Source organism: Malaclemys terrapin, chromosome 12, assembly GCF_027887155.1.
Source record: "Malaclemys terrapin pileata isolate rMalTer1 chromosome 12, rMalTer1.hap1, whole genome shotgun sequence".
In the NCBI taxonomy this organism is placed as follows: domain Eukaryota; kingdom Metazoa; phylum Chordata; order Testudines; family Emydidae; genus Malaclemys; species Malaclemys terrapin.
The window spans coordinates 30,824,955-30,852,707 of NC_071516.1; the positions used below are offsets into that span (position 1 = coordinate 30,824,955).

Consider the following 27,753-nt stretch of genomic DNA (forward strand, 5'->3'; position numbering starts at 1 on the left):
TCTGGCCATCTCACCCAGGGACAGGTTGAAACTGGTAACCTGTGGGTAACAGTAACTGGTTGCTCACAAAGGTGCTGAAGACACAATGGAAGAGGAAATCCTTTGGCCTGGATTGAAATTATTCCAACTGAAAGTGAATGAGAGAAAATAGGTTCAGAGTTCTCTTCCTAGCAGCAGAATATGTAGTGATTGATAGAGGTTCAGGTCAGAAAGGACCATTCTGTGCATCTAGTCGCCTCTCCTGTATAACTCAGGGCCTAGAATGTGACCAAGTGGTTCCTTCAGCCAACCATAGCATGGGACTTAGCCAGAGCACGTCTTTTGGAACGACATCCACATGCAGGAGAGCCAGCTGGCTACCAGAAAATCTCTCTTCTGCAGTGACGTGGGGTTAAGGGACATGGAGGAAAAGATATGGCGGCTGTGACTAAACTTAGAGCAGGGTGGGAAACGGAGACGCAGTTGGGACCTGTCTACACTACAGGTCTGTCGTGCATTTGTAATCTGCTGACCCCCACATGTTGTTCAGAGGCTATGGACAACACAGCTCCTAAAGGTATGTTTGTTCTGTGCTTATCCCCTATGTACCAGCAGGGCTGGACGGCATTTCTCCCAATGCAAGGTCCTATACGTGGCAACAAGGCACGCCGGCCACACCTCCAGAATGGGGACGTGTATCCAGGAAAGCGGTGACTCTGAAAAGGATTTAGGGGCCAGAGTGGAGAAGCCACTCAACATGAGCTCCCAGTGTGATGCTGTGGTGAACAGGGCTAAAGCCATCATTAGACGTTGGAGCAGAGCCGTGAGTAGGATAGGGAGGTGACACAGCAGCAGTGAGACTGCTATTGGAATACTGCCTCCAGTCTTGGTGTCCTCCTTTGAAAAAGATGGTCCTAGAAATTGGAGCTGGGGCAGCAAAGAGACACCAAATGTTCTGAGGGCTGGAGAAAAATGCCTTCTAGTGAGCTATTGAAAGAGCTCAACCTGTTTAGCTTATCAAAAGAAGATTGAAAGGTGACTTCACTGAAGTGTTGAAATGCCTTAATGGAGAGAAAATATTGGGTATTAAAGGGCTCTTTAATCGAGCAGAGAAAGGCAGAGCAAGACCCAATGGTTGGAAGGTGAAAAGAGACAAATTCCTATGACAAATAAGGCACAAATATTCAACAGCGAGGATGATTGACAACAGGAAGAAGCTACCAAGGAAAGTGGTGGATTCTCCAACTCTTGATGTCATTTAAGAAAGACTAGATGCCTTTCCGGAATGTGTTTGCCCCAAAAGTAGCTATTGTGGTAGACAGGAGGCCTGTGATATGCAGGGGGTCAGATTAGATGCTCTAATGGTCTCTGCTACCCATAAAGTCTACTCATTTCTGAGAAACCGAGTGTAGCATTGGGAGCAGCCTCTGTTTATTAAACAATCAGTTCCCTGCTCCAAAACAGTCCTGACTCCCAGTTCCCTGCTCCAATCACTCCAGCGGAGCACACTCCCTCTCAAAGCAGGGGGACCGGACATGAGGGCCTGGTTGTAATTGCCAGCTGTGGGAGGGAGTGTGCAGCAGTGGTTAGTGAAGGGGCCTGGAAATAAGGACTGCTGGGTCTATTGGAGAGTGTCACTAGGAGCAGTGCATAAGATGAGGTGTCCTATCATGTTTACTCAGATCAGATTAGGACATAATAGAATGGCTGAAATAGTTTATTTTATTTGTATTGTATTATTTTGCAATTGTTAAGAGCAGCAACTACTTAGCTCAGACTGAAGCATCTTATCTAATTTTTGAGATCTAAGTGTCTCCTCTTTGAGTGCCACGAGACAATTTAACACATTGTGACAAAGAATTTTCATTGCCACTTGTCATGATTTCAAGAAACAAACTGGTTTAGTTTGAATAGGATTTTCGGTCAGAAACGGTTTCAATGAAATTTCCCCACCATCTCGATTCCTGGACTCTGTCTCTGCCTTTCTGGGGGGGCGTTGCTGTCTGTTAGAACAGGAGTCTGATTTGGATAGGGATAGAGACCTCTTCAATGTTTTTAATGAAGTAAATACTAATGGGAATTGTGTGATCATGGGAGACTTTAACTTCCCAGATATAGACCGGAGGACAAGTGCTAGTAATATAATAGGGCTCAGATTTTCCTAGATGTGATAGCTGATGGATTCCTTCACCAAGTAGTTGCTGAACCAACAAGAGGGGATGCCATTTTAGATTTGGTTTTGGTGAGTAGTGAGGATCTCTTAGAAGAAATGGTTGTAGGGGACAGCCTTGGTTGGAGCGATCATGAGCTAATTCAGTTTAAACGAAATGGAAGGGTAAACAAAATTAGATCTGTGACTAGGGTTTTTTTTTTTTTCAAAAGGGCTAACTTTAAAAAATTAAGGAAATTAGTTAGGGAAGTGGATTGGACTGAAGGACTTGTGGAACAGATGGATCAGACTGAACAGGTTCCAAATCTCTCGGAGGCTCTTACCTTCTAAACAGGGACGTCTGTTTTCTAGTAAAATCAGGAAAAGGAAAGGAGAAAACTCAAAAGAGGTTCCTCCTGGCGCTCACGTACGTGACCCCTAATACTCTCTCAGTCCTCAAAGAGAGACCTCGAGAGGGAGACTTGCTGAAGGAAAGCTACAGGGGACTCAGAGGTTTCCCTGGCCCTAAGCCCCTGTCCTGCCTGGCTGATGTCAGCATCTCTCTGTGAGGTCACCACCTCCCCAGCACCTTTGACCAATAGTCTGAGGTCCTGCAAAAGGCCTTTGTGATGTCACTGTCACACCCACCCCTCCCCTGCAGTGCTAATGTCCTGCCACAGGGCAGACACTTTGGAGGTTTGAGGTACTCCCTGTGGATCACCCCGCTCAATGAGTGTTCATTCTAGGAAGCAAGCCGGCTAGACAGTAAAACAGCAGAGGCTGCTCCCAATGCTACACTTGGTTTCTCAGAAATGAGTAGACTTTATGGGCAGAAGAGACAGTTAGAGCATCTAATCTGACCCCCTGCATATCACAGGCCTTTCTGCACCATATGGGGCAGGCAGAGCTCTGCCTGGGCGCAGGGGGAATGGGATGGGGGTAGATCAAGGAAAGGTGGGAGGGGAATGGGTGTGAGGGAAAGAGCTCCTGTCCCAGATGAAGGAATTTGGGGGCCGAGGAAAGGACCCTGCTCCACAGAGAGGGGAGAGTGTTTCTGTGACTGCCAGGGGGCTCCATTTCCCCTTCCACTAGCTCCCCATTTACAGAGAGCCAGAGCAGTACCTGCAGCAGGGAGCGGGAGTTGCTGGTGGCCTCAGAGGCACAGGCCCTGCAGCGCCTCGGGCACCTGGCGCAAGTGCCGCATGATACAGAGCTGCCGCATCACATTGGCCGTGACGTCCTCCTGCTGCAAGGGAACGAGAACCTGTCTGAGACTCAGACGCCTCCGAGGAATCAGGGGGGATTAACGGCCCCTGGAACCAGCAGCATTTCCACCCAGCCCCTGCCCACCTCTGAGGGATGGATTCCCACTCCTGACCCCCAGGATGGAGTCTTGTTGTCCTTCCTAGTGACCTCCAGTGGCAACCCCCCTCCTTGTACGGGGAGCTCCTGCCACTTCCCCCTCAGTGCCCCTGACAGCTGTTCCACCTCCAATCCACAGCTCAAGTTCTCAGACCCCTCTCCTCCAGCCCCACCCAGGTTGGGTAGGGAGGGGACTGTAGCGGGCGCGGGGGCAGGAGGGATTCTGGCAGCAGTGAAGTGGGATGTGGGGAGGTTGAGACCTTTCCCCAAGTCACCCCAGCCACTAATGCTGAAGCCGCAGGATGGCAGCCCTGGTGAATGGGACGGATCGGTAGCCCCTGCTGACTAGGGTTACCATACGTCCGGTTTTTCCCGGACATGTCCTGCTTTTCGGCAATCAAACCCCAGAATTGCCGGAAAGCCAAACATGTCCGGGAAAATGCCGGCCGGGCACTTCCCCTCCCGCGGCTGCTCTGCTCCGCTCCTCCCCTCTCAGACTTTAAGAGCCGAGCTGCCCGAGCCAGCGCTACTGGCTTCAGGCAGCCCCCCCCCGCCTCCGGACCCCGCGCCGCCGGCCAGGCACTTCCCTTCCTGGGCTCCAGCTGAGCTGCTCTGCTCCTCCCCTCTCAGACCTTAAGGCTCCAGCTGCGCTGGGGAAGCGCCGGCCGGGGGCGCAGGGTCTGGGGGCTGCCCGGGCCCGGCAAACCGTGAAGTCGGTAGCGCTGGGGCAGCCCTTTCCCCATGGCTGGGAGTGGGAGGGAGGAGGGGGCGGAGTTAGGGCGGGGAAGGAGCGGAGTTGGGGCAGGGCAAGGGGTGGGGAAAGGGGCGGGGCCAGGGCCCGTGGAGGGTCCTCTTTTTTTATTTATTAGACATGGTAACCCTACTGCTGACTGAATCCTCCTGTTCTCTCCAGAACGGGTCCAGCCTTGCCAGCAGCAGGACAAGCGTCCCCTGCCCATGTGCCTCAGCCCGGCCTGGTCAGATGCCATCACCCGTCAGTCCTTGGCCTCCCAGGCTGCCAGTGATGGGAGCAACTCTGGGTGGTGGCTAGGGTGACACAGAGACCAGACCACTAAGAATTGGGTGCGGCCCTGTGGGACAGGAGAGTCTCGCAGAGGGCACTTGGGGGACTCTCCTGCCCTTCCCAAGAGCGATAGCACCCTGTCCTAAGAACATAAGTCTGGGATGAGGCAAAGCTTGTCATTAATTAGCCTGGCTAAAGAGCTGGGTGGAGCTGCTCCGTGGACAAGCTGGCTCGCTCCTGCTCATGGAGGTGAATTCATCTCCCTTCCCAGGAGCACCTGCTCTCCCTTTCATTCCCCACCAGGCTCCTTGTGCCAGGCCAGCGAATGGCCACAGGATGGGAATGAGGCCTGGGCCCCGCCCCAATCTCCTGAGTCTAATGCAGCTGCTCACCTTGTCCCCCATCAGCTGCTGGGTTTCCCCCAGGAGGGAGTAGGTGACAGGGAGAGAGACACACACACATTTGTCCTTCTGGTTGCAGGGTTTGTGTCCTTCCAATCCCATTGGTGGCTGCACAGTGGGCAGAGTCCTCGCTGCGTGCCCGGCCCAACAGAATTGCAGGGCGTGGTGTGGAACACAGAAAGAGATAGAGAGACTCATCCTCCAGCCGGGGTCAGTCTGAGAGAAATTGGCTGGGGTCCCAGTCTCACTCTTCTAGCGGGTGCCATTTCCCAGCTGGGTTCCTTACCCCTCTGGTGCAGCAGCAGCTGGTAGAGCCGGTAAACCACCTCCTTGGCCTGCCGGCTGATGTCCTTGGCTGGGTCACTGACGGACAGAGCCAGCTGTGCCATGTGGTGACCCATCCTGGGGAATTCCGCTGAGTTCTAATGGACAGGAGAGAGAGAGGGGACTCCATCAGCATTTTCCTGTCAGCTCCCAGTCCCCCCCGGGCCAGGACTCTCCTTCCCCTCAGCCCCTCTGCAGGAGATGCTAGAGGATAGGAGCTAGAGCCAGACCCTTAATTTCCTCTGCCCCCAAGGAAGCCTGGAGCACAGGGCTGTGGGCAGGGCCCTCCATGAGGACTTGCTTCCCCAGCTGCTCCAGGATGACAGGGAGGCATGAACCTGGAGCACAGTCCCCTTAAAAGCCCAGAGTCACCACTTAACTAGGACAAGAAGAACTTGACTCAAGCCAGGCTCACTCTCTGCTCTGACTCTGCCTCCCCAAGAGGAACATTCCTAACCCACAGCCCCTGCAGCAGCAGATCCTACAGCCTGTCGGAGCCAGCCCAGCTACCCCTGGAGTCAGGAAGCTGGGGTCAGAGGTCACTTACGTCAAACTCAGGGAGGGTGATGGTGGATCTGAGCAGGGCCGTGCTGCTCTTAATGGCCCTGGCTCTCTCTCGCGGAACCCTGGACACGATCCAGTAGTTTATGTGCTGTGGGGAAAGGAGGCATTGCACTGACTGCCCTGACCAAGGATGCCCACTGGGGGCCCGGCTAGGAGGACAGACTGGAAAATGGATCTAAGAGTGAAAGTTAAATTGCCCCCACCCCTCTCACCGGGCTCACCTCCAACATGTACTGGAGCCTGTCGGTGTCTGGGGACTCTGCCAGCCGGTTCCCCAGCATGGTGTCCAGGAGGTCTGGCAAGACCCTAGGCAGATCCTGAAAGCAAGGGAGAGCCGTGGGTCAGAGTTAGGGAAACTGGGGCTACACCTGCCACAGGATGGGAAGAGGGGTCTCTGGGAAGCACTGGTGAGACCGCCAAACACATATCCTGGCCTCTCTCATTCACATCCCACTGCAGGCAATTAGCAAGGATTCATGGCAGGAGGACAGCTGGCTCTTCAATCCATGACTTTAGCATGATCTACCTGCACTTGGGTGGTGTCCTTACCAAAATGTTGTACTTAAAGTACTGCACAGGATCTTTTCAGGGGGAATAAGACAAAACGCCACATTTATTAGTAATACATGTATTCATTAACACTGTATTATATGCATATAATATATTACACTTACACTCACACACACACACAAACACACTCCGTCTTGTTGTTACCAATTAGTTGCTCCCCTTAACTTCACTGGCCAGGTGAGTTAGATGGGGGAGGGGGTGGAGCCGGGCTTCTGCCGATCCAGATCGATGCTCCCATGTTGACAAGACGAGACCCGGGGTCCTGTGCAAGACACCTCACTTTTATAGCAGCTTTCCTCTTATGCAAATCTATACCAGATTCAAACTCTGTGTCTGTGTCCATTGGTCCTTTGTGCTGCTTTCTTTTGAGTGTTGTCCCAATGCTGCAAAGAGGGTGTTTCCAAAAGAAGGTGCTTGCTTCTAACCCCCGAGGCCGTCCGTATGTCTGCTTGTTTTTAATGAGGCCACTTGACACGTATCATTGTCCTTGGGTCTGGCTCCCAGCCCCTTTCCAACAGTCGAAGCTGTCTGGAGGTGCTGCCTTCCATGCCTTCCTCATTCACACCTCATTCATTCAACAGGGCAATTGATTAAGAGTGGGGGGCGGAGAGCTCTTGTTCTACTGCTAGCAAAAGAAATTTTTCTTCTATCTTATTCTATTCTTAGGGGCTATATTATACCAAGGGCAATGCAAAGTTTCTAAATGAGGCTTTGATACAAAGTTCCATGAAAACAGAGATTACACGTGGGTAGACCCACCACAAGGTTATATGAAGAGGCACAATGTAAAGTCATATGAAAATTATCACAGATTTATCTACACAGGATGACAGCTGGCTCTTCAATCCATGACTTTAGCATGATCTACCTGCACTTGGGTGGTGTCCTTCTCCATGCCCAGGGTGAAGACGGCGTGCAGGGCAGCTCGGAGGAGGTGGGTCTCCAGCTCTGGCTCCAGGGCAGGTGTCATGGTGCTGGCAAGAGAGAGGAGCCGATATTAGACTGTGCAATGCGGGGATGGGACTGGCACCAACACGCAGGTGAAACTGCAGCGAAATAGGCACAGGCTGGCAAGAAGGGAAACTGAGGCACCGAGCCAGGGAATGATAAGGCCAAGGTTTCTCAGACAGACAGTGGCAGGGCAGGAATAGCCCCTGTTCCCTGGACCCTGCTGCCCCTCCTGTATCTGATCCTGGGTGTGAGCCTCTCCCCAAAGCCGTTGCAATGTTACTGGAGTGAAAAGAACAGCCCAGCCAGGAGAGAGTGAACCTTCCCCGCACCTCTGCCAGAGGAGCCACCCTTGGGCGGTGACCTGGGAGTGGGAGGGGCAGTGACTCCCAGCCCTGGGCCTGAGCAGCACTGGGGTTAGGGGAACCGGGCCGGAGGGTCTCGGTACCTGAGGTTGCCCACAGCAATCAGGGAGTTAGCGAGGACGGCGCCGGGTGGAGAGTTATCAGGCAGCTCCTCAATGAGCTTCTGTGAGACCCAAAGGAGACAACGGAGCGTGTGAGATTCGGGCCACACTGACACTTCTCAGTGAGGAGATTACACAGCCAGGGCCCCACACAGCCAGCAGGATCCCCCCACTTACCTCCCGCTCCTCCGATTCCTGCCCAATAGTGACCACTCTCCGAATTTCTCCCGTCTCTTCTCCCCAGTCTTCAGCCCCAGCAATCCCTGCCCTCAGCTGCCCCTCCAGCACCAGCCATCCCCCATCCATTGGCCTGGGGAGACCCCTGCCCCTCCCATGTCTCTGTCTTTCCTCCAGCTGCTGGGCACCGTGTCTCACTCACCACAATCCTCTCCACCACAGCCGCCTTGCAGCAGTGCGGCTCCAGTGTGTCCTGCCCTCTCTGCTGTGCAGCGAGACGCGGGGTGGATGGCGTGCAGGAACACGAGCTGCTGGGCCTCCTCCTGCACCCACCAGGAGTGGGGTTAGGGGAGAGAGAGCCAGTTAGCCAGGGACTTCCCTGCCCCCACACAGCAGCTGCAGGACTCAGGCCTGAATGGGGGATAGTGGGGACCCGCCCATTGTCCAAATCACCCACCACTCCACCACAAGCAGGGTCAGGAACTGGGACAGTGCCTGTGGGGGGAGGAGACCCGGCTGGTGTGTGACAGACACCCCCACCTCTGGGGTCCCAGATCATGGAGGAGAAAGGTCTCCATTAGGGCTGGTGGATCATCAGGGACAAGACCCTCTGCAGGGGGTCAGGTGCTGGGAAGGGGCAGGGCAGTCTCGGTTCCAGCACAGCTGGGGTACGTTTGTACCTTTTCTCCGCCTTGGAGCTGCTCTCGGCTGTTATTGAGAGCAGCCTCCTCTGTGGCCACGTCCACCCATTCCTCCTCCTCATCCCCTGAGTCCCTGGCGGTCCCTGCACCAGGGAGAGAAGGGGACAGGGTGACGCCTGCTGCCACTCGGGGGGAAGGACAGGGGCACAGTGGGGCAATGTGTCCCCTTCACACCTCCGGGACCTAGGGCAGATCGGGCCCCGCACTCCCCCCTCTCAGTGATGCCTTCAGCCCCCAACTCCTTCAGGAGCCCATAGCAAAGAGACCCCCCCACGCTGTCCTGGACTCCCTGAGAGGTGCCTCCCCCCACCTGGAGCACCAAGGACCAAAGTGGCAGCATCTAGTGTCAGTGGGGTTCATGTGGCTCAAGCCAGACCCCTGGGCTGGGGACCCGCCCCCATAGCACTGATCGAGGGCCTGGGCCCAGGGTGTTCACAGTCCCGCCCTCACCTCTCTCTGAGCCCAGCCTGGCTCCTCACCTGGAACAAAGCAGAGGCGCCCATCGGCCTCGCTGCTGCCCGAGTCCCAGGCACTGCTGCTGTCCCATGGGGAGCGGGCCGTGCTGCTGGTGGTGGGACAGGGATCCTCCACCTCCTGCCCTGGGGAGGCTGGAAGGTCCTCACTGAGCGGGCAGGGCGATGCCTCCTGCTGGGAATCAGGGCTGGGCTCCTGGGGCCGCTGCTGCCCACACAACATGCCCCAGAGTCACCCTGCCCGGCTCCCCTCCTGCGCTGGGTCCTGCCTGCCCAGCCGCAGCCTGGCCCAGCTCCATTTCAACCTGGCCTCTCCCACCTCGGCACCTGCGCTGGGAGCGGGTTTTCTCCGCCACAAGACTGGGCACTTCCACCTCCTGGCCTGGCCGGGAGCTCCTTCCCTGCCAGTGGGGACGGAGGAGCCGCTGTGCTCCTGGGGAAGATGGCAGCTGCTTCCCTCAGGCTCTGGGGCCACCTGCAGAGCCTTCTTCCTGAACATCCTCAGGAGCCTGGCCATCCTGGAACCGAGCGGGGAGCGGGCGTGAGTCTGGGGTCAAGGCAGCCTCTCACTAACCAGCCTGTTTGGTCCCTCCCCATCCCTGCCCCAGCCAGAGCAGCTCCTCCTCCACCACAGGGGTGCATGTAATGCAATCTACACGCACTGGCAGGAGTTCATTGCATGATCTGCTCCCAGCGTTCCCCCTCGTCACCCCTGGGGCTGCAATGCCCGGGGAGTCTCCTCCTTTTCGAACACTGGATTCAGTCACTTTGGACAAGCAGCTCCCTCCTGCCATCCCAGGCCACACTCCCCCCCAGGCTAGAGAAGGAACAGAACCCAGGAGTCCGGACTTCTCCTGGGAAACCATTCCCCACGTCAAAGTCCCGAGGCAGAGCAAGGCCAGGACCCCTGCCTTTCCCATTGATTTCCACGCTCAGCAGCTCACAGGGTCTGGCCCAGCTCAGAGACGCTCAGCCTGGGGAACGGTCTCCCACAAGGGAAGGGTTGGGAGCCCCATTGCTGGGACCTTTCCAAACACACTGGAGACGGCTCTGGAGAAGCCCCTCCCCGGTCTGAGAGCGAGGGGCTCCTGGGGGCGGTTTGCAAATCCAATCTCCTTTGGGAGAGATTCTTTCCCCCTCTTTCTGCCTCTCCCCAGACAGACAGGGGACGCCAATGGGGAACCCTAATGCCACTCACTTGCTCTGCTGACGGAGCGATGGATGGAGGATGTTCAGTGTCATTCCTCGCCCTTCTCCTCACTCCCCAAAGCCAAGGCAGGCTGGAGAGGGTGGTGGTGACCTGAGGAGTTACCCTGCCCAGCCAGCAGGCAGGGTGATAGCACTGGGCGATCGACTGGCTGTGAAAACAAGAGTCTGTCTTATTGCCAAGGGACAGAGAAACTCGGCCAGCAGCAGGGGGTGCAGAATACTGGCCTAGTGCGGGGGTGACAGCGCCTCCCAGCTCCTCCCATCCCAGCACTTTACACACCTTCCTGGAGCCTCCCAACCCCCCTGAGCTGTAGGGGCTGCGACCCCAACCCCACTGATGAGAACCAGGCCTGGGGGGGGGAAGCTACTGGCTCAGGGTCACACCAAGTGTCAGAGCCAGGGATGGGACCCAGCAGTCCTTATTTCCAGGCCCCTTCACTAACCACTGCTGCACACTCCCTCCCACAGCTGGCAATTACAACCAGGCCCTCATGTCCGGCCCCCTGCTTTGGGAGGGAGTGTGCTCCGCTGGAGTGATTGGAGCAGGGAACTGGGAGTCAGGACTCCTGGGTTCCATTGCCGGTTTCCTATTGACCTGTGGGACTTGGGGTAAGTTGCTCCCCGCTCTAGGCTCTGTCCCCAGCAGTCAAATGGGGATTTCATACTTTCCCACTATTGGAAAGTGCTGGGAGAATCCCCCAGCAAAAGCTGCTCTGACAGTGCTAAGCAGCATCTGACCATTAGAGGTCGTAGCGCACTGCCCAGGAGAAGGAGTGTTTGGTTCTGGGCTGTTGGAGTACGGGCTTGCAACCATCTGTGCACACATATTATACTAATTGCATCTAGACCACATCTCCCTAGTTTGTTTGTGAGAATATCCTTATTAACACCAAGATGGATCACATCTACTGTTTACCCACCTCCACTAGGCCCGTAACCCTGCCAAAGAAGGAGCTAGGATTGGTTTGGAATGATTTGTTCTTGACAAGTCCATGCTCATTAGTCCTAAGAACCAAATTGTCCTGTAGGTGCTGACAAACTGATTGTTTAATAAGGAGTTCCAGTATCTTTCCAGGTATGTTAATGGATGGGAAGACGTTCTTTTTCAGGGATCTCTGACGAGAACTGGGGCACAGCACTTAGTTTGTTGAGGCCATAAAATGGAGACAGGCACCTCTTCTCTTCTCCCAGCACCCCAGATACCTAAAAGGGTGGGACTCACATCCCTCAATGGGCTTTAAAAAAAGACAATGGTTACAATGTGGCCCCAACCATTTCTGGTTTCTGCAGACTAGATGTTTAAGCAAAGTTTAGAATTCCTTGGTGCTCAACACCGTGAAACTGCCCTTTCTCCTTCACAAAGGGCTTTAACGCCCCTTATCTCACCCAGGCTCTCGACTGCCCAAAGTTGGAGAATTGTCCCTGTTCCCACTCCAGAGCACCCCCTATGACACACACACAGAGTCCTCCTGGTGGTGGGAGGGGAACAGAGGAAAGGACAGAAGACGTAAGAGATGAAGAGAAAGGAGGGAGGGATGGAGGAAAAGGTAAAACAAAAAGGACAAACCCTAATGTCCCCAGTGATTCTAAGGGACAAAATCCCAGGTGGGGAATAAAATTCGACCACCTTAAGCTAGTGTTTTCCATGCCTAGAATTCAGCTGGCGCCAGATGCAGCAGACTGAACAGGTTCCAAACCTCTCGGAGGCTCTTACCTTCTAAACAGGGACGTCTGTTTTCTAGTAAAATCAGGAAAAAGAAAAGAGAAAACTCAAAAGAGGTTCCTCCTGGCGCTCATGTACGTGAACCTATATACTCTCTCAGTCCTCAAAGAGAGACCTTGAGAAGGAGACTTGCTGAAGCAAAGCTACAGGGGATTCTGAGGTTTCCCTGGCCCTGCGCCCCTGTCCTGCCTGGCTGATGTCAGCATCTCTCTGTGAGGTCACCACCTCCCCAGCACCTTTGACCAATAGGCTGAGGTCCTGCAAAAGGCCTTTCTGATGTCACTGCCACACCCATTCCTCCCCTGCAGTGTTAATGTCCTGCCGCAGGCCAGACACTTTGGAGGTTTGAGCTACACAAAGAGGAGACACTTAGATCTCAAAAATTAGATGAGATGTTTCAGTCTGAGCTAAGTAGTTGCTGCTCTTAACAATTGCAAAATAATACAATACAAATAAAATAAACTATTTCAGCCATTCTATTATGTCCTAATCTGATCTGAGTAAACATGATAGGACACCTCATCTTATGCACTGCTCCTAGTGACACTCTCCAATAGATCCCCATCCTCCACCTGCCGGGAGGTAGGTAGGAGCGGATTGTTATCCCTACTTGAAAGAGGGAGAAGCTAAGGCTGAGAAAGGAGAATTGACTTGTCTTAGGTCACAAATCCAGTCCGTGGCAGAGTTGGGAATAGGACCCAAGAGCCCTGATTTTCAAACTAACCATCGGATCTTGAATTTCAGACACTGAATGACCTGAATAAAGTGCTCTCAAGTGAGTTCCAGACCAGCAAGAGTTCATAGTAATTATTAAGCAAGTATTTTAGGAGAACTGGAATGGTAGAGAAAATAATGAACTGCAGAGAAGCAGCAAAATTTGTCGAACATATGACTGGTTATGACTATTTACTTGGTCTTAAAAGAAAACAACAGGGACCTGAGTCTCCTCCCTGTCAATAACCCCCTGCTCAGCCAATCAGGATAGAGACCGAGGGGCGGGAGGATGAGGGTTCTCACCAGAGAGCCCAAAGGATGGCCCAGGTCACCGCTGGGGATCACTGTCTGAGCACTATTTCAGTCCCACATTTTTCGGTGGACCTCCCACAATGGGAGTTGTAGAGCACCCCCCACGACACACACACACCCCTCCTGGTGGTGGGAGGGGAACAGGGAAAGGACAAAAGAAGTAAGAGATGAAAAGAAAGGAGGGAGGGATGGAGGAAAAGGTAAAAGAAAAAGGACAAACCTTAATGTCCCCAGAGATTCTAAGGGACAAAATCCCAGGTGGGGAATAAAATTTGGCCACCTTAAGCTAGTGTTTTCCATGCCTAAAATTCAGCTGGCACCAGATGCAGCAGACTGAACAGGTTCCAAACCTCTCGGAGGCTCTTACCTTCTAAACAGGGGCATCAGTTTTCTAGTGAAATCAGGAAAAAGAAAGGAGAAAACTCAAAGGAGGTTCCTCCTGGTGCTCACATACATGAACCCAAACACTCTCTCAGACCTCAAAGAGAGATCTCGAGAAGGAGACTTGCTGAAGCAAAGCCACAGGGGTCTCTGAGGTTTCCCTGGCCCTGCGCCCCTGTCCTGCCTGGCTGATGTCAGCATCCCTCTGTGAGGTCACCACCTCCCCAGCACCTTTGGCCAATAGTCTGAGGTCCTGCAAAAGGCCTTTGTGATGTCACTGCCACACCCACCCCTCCCCTGCAGTGCTAATGTCCTGCCACAGGGCAGACACTGTGGAGGTTTGAGCTACTCCCTGTGGATCACCCCGCTCAATGAGTGTTCATTCTAGGAAGCAAGCCGGCTAGACAGTAAAACAGCAGAAGCTGCTCCGAATGCTACACTTGGTTTCTCAGAAATGAGTAGACTTTATGGGCAGAAGAGACAGTTAGAGCATCTAATCTGACCCCCTGCATATCACAGGCCTCCTGTCCACCACAATAGCTACTTTTGGGGCAAACACATTCCGGAAAGGCATCTAGTCTTTATTAATGACATCTAGAGATGGAGAATCCACCACTTTCCTTGGTAGCTTCTTCCTGTGTTCAATCATCCTCGCTGTTGAATATTTGTGCCTTATTTGTCATAGGAATTTGTCTCTTTTCACCTTCCAGCCATTGGGTCTTTTTCTGCCTTTCTCTCCTAGACTAGAGAGCCCTTTAATACCCAGTATTTTCTCTCCATTAAGGCACTTCAACACTTCAATGAAGTCCCCTTCAATCTTCTTTTGATAAGCTAAACAAGTTGAGCTCTTTCAATAGCTCACTAGAAGGCATTATTCTCCAGCCCTCAGAACATTTGGTGGCTCTTTGCTGCCCCAGCTCCAATTTCTAGGACCATCTTTTTCAAAGGAGGACACCAACACTGGAGGCAGTATTCCAATAGCAGTCTCACTGCTGCTGTGTCACCTCCCTATCCTACTCACGGCTCTGCTCCTACGTCTAATGATGGCTTTAGCCCTGTTCACCACAGCATCACACTGGGAGCTCATGTTGAGTGGCTTCTCCACTCTGGCCCCTAAATGCTTTTCAGAGTCACTGGTTTCCTGGATACACGTCCCCATTCTGGAGGTGTGGCCGGCGTGCCTTGTGGCTAGGTATAGGACCTTGCACTGGGCTCTGCTCAAACTTCTTTTCTTTGAATGGGTCCAGCTGGCCGAATGAGCCACATCGCTGTATATCACTGCCCTCTCGCCATCAGGAATTACCACTCTGCCTGTATTTTGTCACCCCCCAATCTTATCCGCAGTGATTGTATGTTTTCTCCCAATTCATTGATAACAATTATTTTAAAAAATTAGTCCTTGAGAGCTTCTTCAGACCCTTAGTACCCAGGACCTGCTCCCCACATCACAGTGAGAAATGGTGTCCAGCCCTGCTGGTACATAGGGGATAAGCACAGAACAAACGTACCTTTAGGAGCTGTGTTGTCCATAGGCTCTGAACAACGTGTGGGGGTCAGCAGATTACAAACACACGACAGACCTGTAGTGTAGACAGGTCCCAACTGTGTCTCAGTTTCCCACCCTGTAAAATGGGGAGAACAAACAAAACCTTGATTAGCTCCATTTGATAGCTGGGGAAACCGAGGCACCCAGCGGTGCAGAGACTCGCTCATGGTCCCAAAGCCAGGAATAGAAAACAGCAGATCTGATAGCCAGGCCTGGGACCTAACCCTGGTTTTCCTGGCCTTGCTGCTCTAAGTTTAGTCACAGCCTCCATGTCTTTTCCCCCGTGTCCCTTAACCCCACATCACTGCAGAAGAGAGATTTTCTGGTAGCCAGCTGGCTCTCCTGCATGTGGATGTTGTTCCAAAAGACGTGCTCTGGCTCAGTCCCATGCTATGGTTGGCTGAAGGAACCACTTGGTGACATTCTAGGCCCTGAGTTATACAGGAGGGGCGACTAGATGCACAGAATGGTCCTTTCTGACCTGAACCTCTATCAATCACTACATATTCTGCTGCTAGGAAGAGAACTCTGAACCTATTTTCTCTCATTCACTTTCAGTTGGAATAATTTCTATCCAGGCCAAAGGATTTCCTCTTCCATTGTGTCTTCAGCACCTTTGCGAGCAACCAGTTACTGTTACCCACAGGTTACCAGTTTCAACCTGTCCCAGGGTGACATGGCCAGGAAAGGGGTTGGAGCTGAACTGCACCTGGCCCAGGTGATGCAGCTCCCTAGGGTGAAGGGAATAAGTGTGGGGGTCACGTGACAAGACGCAGCCTGTGACTAGGACCCAGGCCTGCTGAGAGATAGAAGGGCAGCCTGTGCTCAGCCAGGAGAGAGACCCCAAGGGAAGCAGGCATGGGAGGGGCTTGGAGAGTCCTTTAAAGGTCAGGGACAAGCTGGGAAGGGGCCAGGCTGAGTACTAAGGACAAGGCCCTAGGAGGGAAAGACAGGGCAGTTTAGGAGATGGGGCAGATAGTCCAGTTGGTTTCGGCTCCCAGAACCAGACACCCAGAGGTGAAGGTGATTGTCGGGGCTTCTGTCCTTCTTCCCCAGTGTAGATTTGACAGTGGAGAAGACTGATGCCGTAAGGGGGAAGTGAGTTACCCCAAGGTCACCCAGTGAGTTTATATCACAAATGCATACTCGGAAGGATCCAATAGAAACATGGATTTTCCAGTCTCTTCTTTCTAGGAGTCCCCAGGGCTAAGGTAAAACCCCTGCTGCCCCTCCCCATTCTGCTCACCTCCAAGATGTGCTGGAGTTTGTCTGTGCTGGGGGGTGCTGTCAGCAGGATCGAGAGCTCGTCATCCATGTTCTCTGGGCAGGCCTTGCTCAGAGCCTGCCAACGGAGGGAGACCAGGGGTCGGGAGCCTGCATTAGCACCAGTGTGCCATTGACCTGGAGCCAGCTGAGGTAAGCGCTGCTTGGCCGGAGCTCGCACCCAGAAACCCTGCCCCAGGTCGGAACCCCCTCCCACACCCAAATTCCCTCCCAGACCTCACACCCGGCACCCCAACCCCCTGCCCCAGGTTGGAACCCCCTCCTGTACCCTAATCCCTCCCAGACCACACACCCCCACCCGCAACCCAATCCCCTACCCCAGCCCTGAGCCCCCTCCCGCACCCAAACTCCCTCCCAGAGTCCGCACCCCAACCCTCTGCCCCAGTCTGGATCCCCCTCTGGCACTCCAAACCCCTAATCTCCAGCCCAATCCCAGAGCCCGCATCCGCACCGGAGCCCTCACCCCTCCCTGCACTCCAACCCCCAGCTCCAGCCCAGTGAAAGTGAGTGAGGGTGTAGGGTGACCAGATTACAAGTGTAAAATATCGGGACGGGGCGGAGCTAAAAAAGGGGGGCGGAGCAAAAAAGGGGGGGCGGAGCAAAAAAATTTTTAAGGGGCCTGGGGCATTAGCAGGCCCCGCGTGCTGCCCTCCCCGCGGAGCCTCCCACCCCCTGGCCCGCCACGGGGATATGCGGGGCAGCGCGGTGGGTCCGGTCGGGGGCAGCGCGGAGCGGGCAGGAGCCGGGTGGGTGGCAGGGGCCGAATCCCCGCTGCTGCCAGGGAGCCCCGCGCCTCTCCCTCCCGCTCGCGCCTAGTCTCCCTCCCACCGGGAAGGAGCAGCTGGACGTGCGCCGCATGTGCGCGGGGCAAGCCGGGGGGCGCATCCGGCCGGGAAGGAGCCGCAGCCGCGAGCGGGACTGAGAGGCGCGGGGCTCCCCAGCAGCAGCGGGGATTCGGCCCCTGCCACCCACCCAGCCCCCGCCCGCTCCGCGCTGCCCCCACCCGGACCCACCGCGCTGCCCCGCGGGCTGCAGGGCTGGAGCAGCCTCCAGGCTGCACTCCCGGCCCCGGGTGAGGCAGCCCGGGCAGAAGCCCTCTGGCGCAGCGGGGGGCGGGCTCACAGCTGAGCCTCCCTGTCTTCCTCCCTTGCCAGGCCCCCTTTGCCTGCTCGCCCGCCCGGTGCCCGGGTGCTGGAGCTGACTCACCAGCTCCAGGATCCAGGCACCGCCGCCGCCACCCCCTCCCTCCAGGCTTGCATTCTGCAAGCCTGGGAGGGAGGAGGAATGCTGGGGAAGAGGCGGGGCCAGGGCGGGGATTTGAGGAGGGAGCCAATGGGGGAAGGAGGGGGCGGAGCCGGAGCGGGGGGGGGGGGGGGCCGAGCGCCAGAGCGGAAGGGAAAATTTCTTCTTTGTCCAGTGTCAAAGCGGGACAAAGAAGCAAATATCGGGACAGTCCCGATAAAATCGGGACGTCTGGTCACCCTATGAGGGTGTGAGAGCGAGCGACTGAGGGAGGTGGGCTGGGCTGGAGTGAGTGGGGGTGGGGCCTTGGGGAAGGGCATGAAAGGGATTGGGTCAAGGGCGTTTGGTTTTGTGCAAGTAGAAAGTTGACAACTCTACTTAAGGACCTTTGAAAAGCAGCCTCCTTAGCACCGCTCCTGATGCCAGGGGCCAAGGCGCCCCTGGACATGAGAACCACAATAGGCCAGAGCAAAACGCTGCGTTAGAAATCAGAGCTCAGGCTGCCAAGCGAACGATAGCTGACAGACAGGAGATGTGGGAATTCAGGTTGTGCCTTCAGCCAGCAACTGGTGTTCATCCGTTTGCACCACACACACACCTGTAGGCAGGGCCACTATTTCCTTTTCTGTCTGCCTGTTTAGCATCTCTCGGTCCTTACTGTGCCCATCACCGTGGTGTCTGAGTGGCAAACCAAGGGTTTGACATATGCATATGAAACTGCCTGACTGGAAGGACGTGGTTTGGTGTGAATCAGTGACTGCTGGGGCGATTGGTGGCAGAAGGCTCTGAGGGCCTGGCTCATTCCGACCTGGCTCATTCCAATGGCTTCTACAGCTGAGAGCAGCCCAGTCTCCTGCCTGGGTCCGACGCAAACCAGGAAGTTCAGGACCACGGTTAATAAGAGCAGCTCAAAAGATCATTTTCGCTGAGCCCAGCCCTGCACAGATTTCCAGCTTAGGTTTGCATTTTCAGCAAAAGTTCTTCTTGATTATTTTCTCCCAACCCCTTTGTGCCTCCATAATAGCCAGCCACCCCGTCAGTCGCATCCTGGGGCACTCCAGGGACAGCGTATGTGCGTGTATGTGTACATCTGTATATATATGTATGTGTACATGTGTGTACGTGTATGTGCACATGAGTGTGTGCACATGAGTATGCGTGTGTATGTGTGTACATGTACCCCAGTCAGATGTATACATCTGGATTTCCTTTGAAAGAATTTTCAAATTGAGCTGATCAAGTGCAATGGCAAAGCACCCAATTCCTCTGCCCCCCAACTGCCTTCACTGCTTTAACGTACAACCTGCTCCGCTGGCACCTCTGACTCCTGAAAGCCCTAACGCTCCAGGGGAGCAGGCCGTGCCCTGCCCTGCCCTGCCCTGGCTGCCCCGGGTGTTACCTCGGAGGGAATCGTTCCAGATTCCAATGGGTGGCAGGTCCAGGGAAGAGCCTTATCTGGGGGAGGCTGTACCAGACCCGCCCGACCCAGGCAGGTTCCCAGGTACTCTCTGCTCGGGACTGATAAGGCTCTTTAGAAGTTTCTCTCCAAACAAATTCCAGTTCAAGACACCTGAGAGCTCCACAGCAGGGCAGCATCCCCAGAGCGCAGCAGGGCGGGGGTTAGGGGGAGCAGTCGGTAGCAGCACCTGCCCCTCGTACGGCAGGAGCGAGAAGTGCCAGCCACGTGCTGCCTCCATCCCCAGAGGCCAGGTGAGAGTGAATTCCCACGTCCCCGCACGAGTGGTTCCGTCACTCTTCTACACTTACATGGATTTCCAATGTCAATGTTTCTAACATCAGCTTTGCCAGCTCTCCTTACACCTTTGTCTGCTAGAGCAAAAACCTGAAATGCAGCTACCTCCTCCTGCTGGGTGACTATAGACCTTAATGACAGACCTCGGAACTGCTTAGTCAAGCTGACTAGCTGCAGCCCCTCGGGTTGCCTGCTCGAAGGTGTGCTGGCCAGGCCACAAGTCATTTCTGCGCCTCTTCCCTGCTCCTTCTCAGCATTTGAACATCATTTGACTAGTGTGAACAAGAGTCTATACTGGGGAGAGCCCAGGGTGAGAGAGTCACTAGACTCTTGTCAAGGCTGCTTCCCCACTCTGAACTTTAGGGTACAAATGTGGGGGCCTGCATGAAAACTGCTAAGCTTAACTACCAGCTTAGATCTGGTCCACTGCCACCATTCCCAAGTGGATTCCCTTCCCTGGGAAGCCTCGAGAAACCTTTCACCAATTCCCTGGTGAATACAGATCCAACCCCCTTGGATCTAAAAACAAGGAGAAATCAATCAGGTTCTTAAAAAGAAGGCTTTTAATTAAAGAAAAAAGGTAAAAAACATCTCTGTAAAATCAGGATGGAAAATAACTTTACAGGATAATCAAACTTAAAGAGCAATAGGCCAGAGCAAAACGCTGCGTTAGAAATCGGATTCAAAGTACAGCAAACAGAGGTAAACACTCTAGTAAAAGGTACATTTACATGTTGAGAAAACAAAGTAAAAACTAACACGCCTTGCCTGGCTGTTTACTTACAAGTTTGAAATCTGAGAGACTTGTTCAGAAAGATGTGGAGAACCTGGATTAATGTCTGGTCCCTCTCAGTCCCAAGAGCGAATGACTTCCCAAACAAAGAGCACAAACAAAAGCCTTCCCCCCACCAAGATTTGAAAGTATCTTGTCCCCTTTTTGGTCCTTTGGGTCAGGTGTCAGCCAGGTTATCCGAGCTTCTTAACCCTTTACAGGTAAAAGGATTTTGGAGTCTCTGGCCAGGAGGGATTTTATAGTACTGTACACAGGAGGGCTGTTACCCTTCCCTTTATAGTTATGACAACTCTGGTTATACAGTGCTCTGTATACGTCTGTGAAGCAGGAGTTCTGAAACCCCAGTCAGAGACGGGGTCCAGCCCCAGAGAGCGACAGCCTGGCCCTGGGGGGTGGGGGTGGGAGGGCGACACGGAGAGCAGTTTGGTCCGATGGAGAGCACTGCTGCCAGGTGGCTCATGGGGAGGGGCGGGGTGGGCTGTGGCATATGAAGAGTTCAGGTTGTTTTGGAAGGGGAGGGGTAGCCATGTTCAGGAGGGAGTTGGGGTGTGGGTGGGACCCCAAGTTGGGGTGAATGGTGCAGGGGAACCCTGGGTTTGGCAGGGAGCCCCCAGGCAGCAAAACGGCTGAGCGAGCTGGTTGCCCGGGACAGGCTGAGGATGTCCCCGCTTGCAGCGTCATGCTCCAGCCTGGCGAGGGGTGGCTGGCTGGGGAGGGCACCAAGCGCAGCCTGCAATGGGCAGAGTGGGGGGTGGGGGTGGGGGCAGTGGCAGGGCTGGGAAAAGCAGAGGTAAATGTGGGTCTAAAGTCGTAGTGAGTGACATGGCTTCCAGCGAGGCAGAGTGGAAGCGGGGGTCCAGTTATACACACCAATCACACTCTTTGTGTCATTCGAACGCACCGGCGGGGTCAGCTCTCAGCGTTTATTCCAGGGGATTTACCGTGCAGAAGCCAACAGGGAAGGGGGTGAGCAGAGTGGAGGCATTGCAGGGTCTGCACTGATTAGGTGGGGGATGGCGCTCAGTGTCTGATCTAATATGGTCTCCCCTTCTCAGCGGCGCCGGCTCCCAAGGAGGATGGGCTCCTCCTGCCGGACCCAGCACACATCTGTTGGCTTAACCAGGATGAGGGAAGACTTGCACTCCCCACTCTTACAGAACCCTGCCCAGTAGATGTAGCCTTTCCCATTGAGCAGGACGTTCTGACACTTGTCGTACCACCAGCCTCCATAGCTACTTGTGCAATTCCCACTGGTCTGGTCCTGATCCTTGTCACTTGTGCTGAACTTCATGTTGTCGTGTATGCCCCCCAGGCCGGAGTGGTAGGTGGTGAGATAGTCCTTGCCGTCCCCAGAGTACCTGCCCAGCCTCAGAGGGTACCCGCTGGGCTCATCCTCGACACTGATGATGTCGTACTCTGCGTAGCGGGTGTTGTTGGATTTGTCCTCCACGACAAAGCGGACCTTGTAGATGTTCTGCCGCGTGAGCAGGGACAGGTACTCGTTGCCCAGCCAGTAATCCTTCTGCACGTTCCCAAAGCCGTACTTGTAGGTGCTCCAGGACTCCTTCCAGGTGATCTCTGTGTTGTAAGAATTTCTCTGGACAACGGTCCAGCCTTTGCCTTCGGTGTCCATGTCACACCACACCACTCGAGGGGGAGAGCCTGCCGGCTGGATGACATGGACCCCGCTGGGGCTGTCCCTGGGGATGTTGCTGCAGTCTTTGGGGAACCCTGAAATGCCACGAACATCAGGTTAAGGGGGCAGGTGGGGGGGGGGGAGAGAGAGCGCTAGCTAGCTCTCTCAAATCTGCCTGTGGTAACTGGAGCCTGGGTTTTTAGAGGCAGGTCCTGTGTATTTCACAATACTACAGCCACAGAATCCGCCCCGGCCATTCCTGGTCACAGAATCCGGCTCCAGATCTTACACTTTCATTTTATCGGTGTAACCCTTCTGCCCATCTAAGTTGGCAGCAACAAGGGCCGGGTTCTGTATCTAGGGGTTCCGTTTCAATAACACAATGCAAAACCGGCTCGAGCCCCCACCCAGTGACCTGGGACAATTACATACCACGCCCTGGGTGCCTCTAAGAGGCAATACTTCCCCTCTCGCAAGCACGGAGTCTGAGTGTAACAGAAAATGTTTAATAACATGAGGTAAACAACATCAGCATTAAATTGGAAAAACACCACAAACAGGCTTCATGAGCAAAAAAACCCACCCCTGCAAATTGGGCTGTGTCCTTTCCCTTTGGTTCTTGAAACCAGCAACCCAAGAATCACCAAAGTCCCAAAAGTCCAACAACCCCAAAGTCTCTTGGGTCCAGCAACACAAGGATCGCCAAAGTCCCAAAAGTCCGACAACCCCCCAAAGTCTCTGTCCCTGGTCAGTGCAGCCCCAGAGTTCAAGCGGGGGGAGGGGGGGAGGAAGGCACGCAGGGTGTTAAGAGGCACCTTATGTGATCCGAGGCCGACCAGCTGCCTCTCCATGGGGTTCCGCCGCAGCCTTCTCCAAAAGCCGCTGGTGCTCCACTCCACCAGCTATCCCGTGAGCTGCTCCCGCCGTCCACGAACTGCTCTAGCAGCTGCTCCGCTCTGCTCACTGACCTGTGAGCCGCTCAGCTCCAACCGTCCCATGAGGCTCCACTCTGCTAGCTGCTCTACCAGCCACTTAGCAATACAGCTTCAGGCTCCCCCACTAGTTAACACAGTCTCAGTGATTTCAGCTCTTAGCGATTTCAGCTCATAGTAGGGGAGCCCCAGGGCTAGTGCACCATTGGCCCAAAGTGAATTCAGCTCAGCAGTCTGTAACTAGACTCCTAATGGAATCAAAGTTAGCTCTGACATTCAACAGTGGAGAGAGAAGGTACTGCAATTGGTGTTTCAAACCCTCAAAGAGAGCCCATACCATCAGATATAAATACCTGTTCACATCCTCTTTCCCTTCACTGGGTTTTGTAACCCATGCCCCTTGTCAAGCAAGTGCTACTTAGGTAATGGTGAAGGACTCACTCAGTCCTTCTGTCATACAAGAGTTCCACTGGCCTTGATTCACAGAATCAGGGTAACAAAACTTTATTCTTCCTGCCCCAATAACAGAGAAACTGGGGATCCCACACCAGCCAAAGTAACCACTTTGAGTTGTTGTTGTTTTATGCCAGGCGAGTGGGTGTGCCTCTGCAAACCAGATCAGCCCCTGGAGTTCTTTTCCACACTCGCCATAATTCACCACCAGATGTCAGGGTAGAGCTCATCCTAACTCTGCTTACATCAATAAAATTAAATAATAATAGTTTCTTGCTCTGCTGGTTTTGAAGAAACCTTGAGGAGATGAGTCAAGTGTAAAGCAAGGCTCTGTATCCTTCCTGAGTCCGTACTGCTGAAGAAATCGTTTGGCGAGGGTGGGGGAGATGCTGCCAGATCCATCTCAGCGAATGTTAATTATGAAACCCATCAGTGACAATTTAAATGGGATTTTTCAAAGAGCCTAAGGGAGTTGGACACCCGACAGTGATTGGAATTCAGTGGGATTTAGGCACCCAACTCCCTGTGGCGCCTTTGAAAATTCCAGACATCCTATCGAGGGGCTTGTCTTTGGGGCGGAAATTGTCCCGAACTATCCTGGTAGAATGAGAGCACTGTGGTTATACTGCCCCTCCCCTCCCCAGGGTCCTTCCTCGAGCCTGAGCCCCCCAGCTCCCCTACCCCCCAGACAATCCCCCTGTGTGCCCCACCAGCTCTGCCCCCCTCCCCCATAGCTGAGCCAAGGGGGAGGAGCTGCTGAGCTCAGCAGGGGCAGGGGCTCAGGGCCACCTCTGGAGCTGGCTCGGCCCCTGGCCTGCCTGGGCAAGCCCCTGAGCAGCTCCCAGAGCCACTGGAGGTGTGGGGAGAAGGGAATGAAAACCCCTGACAAGGAGGAACTGGCTCTCCCTGCTGCCTGGACTCTGGGGGCAAGGCTTCTAGGCATGAGCGAGAGATCCCCAGCTGTTAGCCGGGGCTAGCCCTAGTATAGGAGTTGGTGAGATGGAAGGGTAAAACTCCCAGCCAATTTGGGGGGGTGCCTGGTTCCCACACGCTGCCCTGCGGTTGGCACCAGCGCTCTTCAGTCACTGCCGGCGGCTTGGCAGCCATTACCAGAGAAAGGTATAACGAAGCTGTGGAAAGCAAACAGCCAGTCGAGCAGCACCTCCCCCACCCCGGCTGGCCCATTCCCAGGCGCTGGAGGCCTCCGAATGGGAGTAGTGGGCTCACTAGCGCAGGCCGGCCTTGCGAACCCTTCGGAGAATTCAGCGTTTCTTTGGGCCCAGCGCTGGCTGGGGGGCGGGAAGCTGCATTCAGTGGATAAGTGGATCTAGGGGTGACCCCGGCATGGGGGAGAGGAGCAGAATCAGGCCCACGATGCCCTGATCTCGGATATGGCAGATGATAGAAGCTCTCCGACGGGTTCTCTACTCACCCCTCTCAACCTTCTTTTGTCCAGGGCCCCGTTGCCCTGCACGGGGGCTACGCCAAGGAGCGCCATCATGGACAGCGCAGACAGAAGCAGGAGAGAGCTGGACTGGAACCCTGCAGGGGACAGAAACCGCTGGACATGAGACCAGGAGAGAGTTTCACAAGTGCCTAAATCCCACTAGAACTCACTGGGATTTAGGCACTAAAGTGACTTAGCCACTCTTGAAAATGTTACCCTTAGACGCTAAGGCCAGAGTTTTCAAAGGGCTCAACTACTGGCCCAGATTTTCAGAAGAGCTCAGCTCCCAGGTAGGCACCGCAGGACATGGCTGGATGTTCAAAGGGGCTCAGCATGGGCGGGGTGGGCCCAAGTCTCTGGAGACGGGGTGAAGCCCACCATTCACCTCTCCCCCGGCCCGGCCACTGTCTCCGTCTCTGCAGCCGGCCCGATTAGCACACAGCTGGGACCCAGCTGCATGGTAAAAACCATTCAAAGATTGGGGCTCCGATTGCCTGGCTCCCGGGTCCCGGGCGGGTCAGGGCCGGCTGGAGCGCTCCCTGTGGTGGGGAAGGAGCTGCCTCCTCTCTCCCCGCACTGCACCGCTGCAAGGGGAGTGCTGCTCGGACCAACCTCCTCCGTCCCAGCTCCCCCCGTCCACAGTCACTACCACCAGCCGGAGGGCAGTGCCCGCTCACCCACACAGAGACAGCAGCTGGCAGCCTCCGGCAGGGCTCTGCCCCCCTCAGATGAGTGCCAGGTGAGAGGGGCCGAGGGCGCAGAGCTGCTGTGTGCCCCACGCCAGGCATGCTGCCCCCTGCACTGCAGCCCAGCAGCCCAGAGGGGGACACGCTGCTGACACTGCAGCTGTTCTGTGGGCCCAGCTCAGGCCAGGCTTAAAGTGGGCAGAGTCGCCAGGGGCCACAGTCCTGGCCAAAAAGAGTTCAAAATGGAGCCGGGTCCCTGAGGGGTGCACTGTAAGCGCTGCCCTAGCAAGGGCATGGCCATTTATTTTAGCCGGGATTAACATAGACACCCCTCCCCCGCCCCACACATGCTTTTCCCAGGCCACCTTCAGCACTCAGCGCAGGGATTCACAATGACCTTGCCGGGATCAGCAGCCCAGAGCAATCCAGACTCTTGGACAGAAACCGGCTCATTCACCCCCCCGCCCTCCCCCAGGTATATCTATCCCGGCCCTGGTATTACATCTTGTGTAGCTACAGCCCACATAATGCAGAGCACGGCATATGCAGCCCCCAATGGTAAATAGGTTGAGAACCCTACAGCAGAGGCTCATGTGTGAAGCTCCAGAGGTCCCAAGTTTGATTATAGCTGCTGCCGGCCCATGACAGGTGCAAAATGGCAGCTTTTTGTGGGGTGGGGCGGGGTGGGGCGGGCCGGGCAGGGTGTGTGTGTGTGTGTGTGTGTGTGTGTGTGTGTGTGTGTGTGTGTGTGTGTGTGTGTGTGTGTGTGTGTGTGTGTGTGTGTGTGTGTGTGAAACCAGAACAGGCTAAAGCCACACTGGAGTCCGGCACCGTGCTTTCTGTCAGCCATCATTGTATTCATGTGGTGTTGCAAAGTTAGAAAGTCCACAACTAACCCCAAAAGTGACCGTGATACAAACGTGCAAATGAATTAGAGAGAGAGAGAGAGAACACCGTGTAAACGACACACCGAAACACACTGCTGCAATGGAAACACTTTGCCCAGACATGATCCCCAAACAGATTTCATTGGAAACATCTTCTTTTTGGAGCTGCCTGGACCCAAATTCTTCAGACAATGTCACAGCCCAAGTAACTGTGACACGCTGCCAGCAATCTCAGGTATCCTTGTGAGAGAGAGGAGAGAGGCGTAACCCCATGGCAGGCAAAGGGTTAACGCTTTAAAGGAGAAGGATTTCAGTGAGTCTGACAAGCCAGAACTACAATGTTTGGAACTGAAGTGAAATACCAATCTGGAGTCACTCATCCTTGAAAACACGCCTCCCCTTCTCCTGACGCCCCAGAGGAGCGGGACGCTGCCAGCTAGCAGCCGTTCACACACTCTAATAGTCTAAGACACAGAGGGCCTGAGATCGACCTGTGACCTTGGAAAACTCATTACACTGCACCATACCTCAGTTTCTCCATTTTTAAAACATGGCTTGTGCTAGTTCCTTTGTGTTCTAAAGTATTTTGGCCCCAATGCCCAAAGGTACCTGGGGCAGGGCGGGAGGATTCCTGCCTAGGGTCCAGCAGAGCGCTGGGCAGGGGATCCCCGCCAGGCTCCTGGTACCCCATGGCCCCGGGGGCACTCTTTACCCACCAGGAGACACTGCCAGACTCCTAGCTAGCCAGGCTCATGCTGCAGCATGCACTTGCTGGGGGAAATGCTGCTCCGTTTCAAAGGAAATGCAGCATGTACCTCACTGCGCCCCCGGCCCTTGTGCCTTGTGCCAGGCAGGGTCGGGAAAGCAGAGGATGCACCAGGGCTCCCCTCCCCCTTGTGCACCTGCCCGGGCTGAGGGGCAGCACTGAGAGGAGTGCAGGCTGCCCCTCTCTATGCGGTAGTTACTGCGTCTGTCTGGGCACGTTCCTTCCTGTGCCCGGGCACTCAGGGCACATGGTGTCCCACAGGGGCCACATAGCATGCCCTGCCACTGCACCTCCCCCACGTGCCCACACCGCCTGGGGCTCTGGTGCCCACCACCAGGCTCTGGCCCTACATCTCCAGGCTGTGTGAAATACTGGGCATTTCAATAAAACTCACCCATCCTGACGCTGCAGCTGAGCGGGCGAGTTAGCACCCTGAAGCGTCCCCCACTTCCACATCAGAAACCAGAGCCGGGGCTCCATGCCTTTATGGGGAAAGCGCCACTCCACACCCAGCTTATCTTGCTTTCTCAACCGCTGGCCTCAAGCCTGGCCTGTGGGCAGGGAGGGAGCCCCCTCTGGAACGTCTGCCCATCCTTTATTTACCGCAGATACCAGATTTCTTGGGCTCCCTCCCTTCTCCCCGAGAATGCCAACGTTTCTGAAGCCGGGCAGGTGTGAGCCAGGGATTTAATTTCTCAGTGGGACTCTGCTGCATTACCGTACCATCGGCCTTCCAGACGAAGGACGCACTAAATGGAGAGGATCAAGCCAGAGGAGATGGCAGGAACGGGGGTTGTGCAGAACGTGATGGGGGTGTAACGCTTGTGCCAGGTGGTATTGGCAGTGACAAG

At 54.9% G+C, this 27,753-nt stretch overlaps 1 pseudogene; it reads right to left on the minus strand.

The window, feature by feature from the left end:
• Positions 1-19,842: 19,842 nt before the first annotated feature.
• LOC128845896 (fibrinogen-like protein 1-like protein) lies at positions 19,843-27,374 on the minus strand (annotated as a pseudogene).
• Between the last annotated feature and the right edge of the window lie 379 nt (positions 27,375-27,753).